This window comes from Xiphophorus hellerii, chromosome 17 (genome assembly GCF_003331165.1).
Source record: "Xiphophorus hellerii strain 12219 chromosome 17, Xiphophorus_hellerii-4.1, whole genome shotgun sequence".
NCBI lineage: Eukaryota > Metazoa > Chordata > Actinopteri > Cyprinodontiformes > Poeciliidae > Xiphophorus > Xiphophorus hellerii.
In genome coordinates, this window is record NC_045688.1 from 11,082,519 (window position 1) to 11,085,711 (window position 3,193).

Consider the following 3,193-nt stretch of genomic DNA (forward strand, 5'->3'; position numbering starts at 1 on the left):
TTATCTGAACAAGTTGCAGGAGTTTCAAGGTCTCAGGAAATGATGATTAGAAGTATATAACGTCAGACAATAGTTGCTATGCAAAGTTTCAGTCAGTCCTCTAACTGCCTGTACAGTATGTGAATCTGACTGCATGTTTTCTAGTAGGTTTTTCTTCAATAAAAATGCTGCTTTGGTTAGAAAATTCACATAGACAATCCAACATGTTCAAATGACATTTTATGTGAAACTGAGGTACTTGTCAGCTGTTTAAAGCACAGAATAGTAGGTTTTACTAATTTTGTTCATCTTTGTGAACCAAATCAGTGTTTGCAACTAATGAGTTGCTTAATGCTCTTAAGATTGTTTGCTGGAAAATCTCTGAAATGTTGTACATTTGAGTCTAAAAGTTTGGTTTTGGAGAACCAATTTCTCTCTACCTGTGTGTAAATGTAAATATGAAGTTGAATTTGGTGAAACTGTAGCAAAAGCAGGAACGGACACAAATTGATGCCAGTGTTGTCCTGCTGTAATTTTCTGACTGGAACGGCATGTGCACAAGTGAGGGTAACTAAGTTGATTGCTTTTTTTAAAAAAAGATAAGATTTAATCATTTCATGTATGCAAAGATGCTGCACTTGTCAGAACCGTCTCTATAATAAACTCACATTCTAAAGATTACTCTCATGCGAACCTCTATCACCTGTGCTTTGACACTGATGTTCATCTGATGGTGTTAATTGCGAGCACGAAATCCATCCTGTTGACAATCTGGCACCATCTGGTTTCCTTCTGAAAATACCAGATGACTCCGACTTCCAAGTGTTGATGACAGACAAGTACTAAATGATGCAGCCTTTCATTTGCTTGACACATTATGGATTTCATCAGGAGGTGTTACTGACATCTGCTTCGGATGGGTATGTTCTATAACACAGTGCTTTTAATGATTGATGGTAAAACTTTAGAAAGTGTTGTCAAAAAAACAAACAAAGCACAATGTGAGCTCCAGCCAAATAATAGCTTAAAGGGCAAAACATGCTGGCTGAAATGGTTGGCTTCAGTAGCTACTCTGGATGAGCCAAACTTGAGTTAAAGCTCAAAATTAGCATTTGCAATTGTGCAATGAAACACACGACTTCCTTTCTCTAAACTCTGAAATGGGAGGAAGGGTGTGTTTCTTAAAATCCACACTTTGTGTGTAATGTAGAACTGAGTTGTACCATAGCAAAACAATTCCTGTCTGCTGAGGAATGCATTTGGTGAAATGGAAGTCCCTCTATAGGGACTAGAATTAGTTAGAACGCAATCACAAAGCATTTCTGGATGATACTAATGAAACAGTCTGTAAATAAAGTTAATATTTCCCGTTTATCTGTAGTTTGACTACACTGCTGCACTTTAACTTAAGCATACTTTGATTATTAATAAAGAAATTCACTTTATTTTTCGGTATTGGGGTTAGGGTCAGTAATGACGTATGACGAAAAAATGAGTGGCATTTTTTTTAACAAATCTTTAACTTAATCAAAAATCAAGTTATATTAATAATTATTCATAAAGTAATTGAGTGTACTCGACAGTATTCCGTAAATAGAGGTAAAACTGAGACAGTTATTAAAATATTCAAAGGCTCGGGCACAGATCTGAAAAAAAGATGAATGCACACAGATTATGAGCCTTTTGCTTGATTGCCGAGCACAAACCTAATCATTTGTTGCAAATTGCTTCTTTTTTTTTTTTTTTCCCTTTCAAAATCGCAACCTGAAAAATATGCTAGAAACTTGTAACAGTTCCACAACTGCCAGGCTCAATTGAACAAACAGGCCTTTGTGGATAAGGACGCATTGAAATGTGAAAATTATCCTTGACACAAGGTCAAAGTGAGAAGTGAATAAGTCCAGCAAAAAAAAATCCAGTTTTACCTTCTACCAAATCAAAATGATAAATCAGTTTGGATAAAAGGCTGAATCAGTGACAAGGTGTTATTTAAAGTTGGCCTGTGAAATTCACAGCTCCAGGTATGTCAAAAAAAGTAAAGGCTGAATTCCTTTTATTGTTATATTAGTAAGAATGGTTGGCCTCTTTAGATGCTGAAAACATTACCAAAAGAAAAAGTATATACAGTCAAATTATTCAGTGCCACAAAGGAGCGTAAGGGTATGCATTTTCTGTTTAGGTGAATGAAGTGTTTTGTAGGAAGGAAACTTGGCATTAGTTTGTTTCAAGTTGCTCTACCATTTTACTCCAATTAGTTTAGTCCACTATAAAAAATTTTTTCCTAAAACAAAAAGCAACAGCACCTGTAAATTACCGTTAAAAAAAAAGAGGAAGGAAACGATGGATAATTAATGCAGAAATAAAAACAGTAGAAATCATTTTAGAAGCAAGCCAAAAAAATTTAATTATGTGGGAAATAAAAATCAGGTCAGTCGTTTACAGTCTGCAGTTCTTAAAATTATGACAGTGACACTAGTTTTTGTTTACTACGCCCTGTAAATGTAAGTAAGTTTATATATATGTATTTTTTCATTTAAAGGCAGTCAATGATTTCTCTGGAAGGTTAATTTATTTTTTGTTTTTGCCAAACAGGTCTAATCCTGCTTTGAGATTTATTACTCTTGAGCCAGATGCAAGACGGGGAGTGCTGGTGAACGTGTTTCTGTTGTTGAACCTTTTTCTGTTTTGCTTTTTGGTCGCACATTTTACGACTGAGTGAGCTTTTCACTAAGGAATTTTAATTAAGGGTGCATTCAGACCAACCCAGGATTAGAGTTCTGAATCAGACTCTAATCCGTTTGTCTAGAATGTTATATTTTTTCGGGAAGGTCAGATGCAAATTTGAATTCCAAAACTTAAAAACTGGACTCCGATCCGCCTAAAAACCTACGTCTCGGTCCGGTTGAAGTGGACTCTAAAACGGTAGAAAACCTGTCTGACTGCAACCTGACTAAAAGCAGGAAGTTAGCAGCAGTGGAGGACATTCTGGTCAATATATTACTCTCTACTCAACAAAGATGTTGTGTCGGTTGTCATGGATACGGGTCTGCGTACAGAAAGTGAGGAAAAGCAGAATATAAATGGTTTAAAGTTGTTTTACTGTTTATCAGCTTAAATCCCCATTGCTGTGGCGCTCTGCAGCTGCTGTAATTTTTAAACCTTTAATAAATGACCAAAACGGGACTAATTGCCTTGTTGGTTTGAACATTTAATC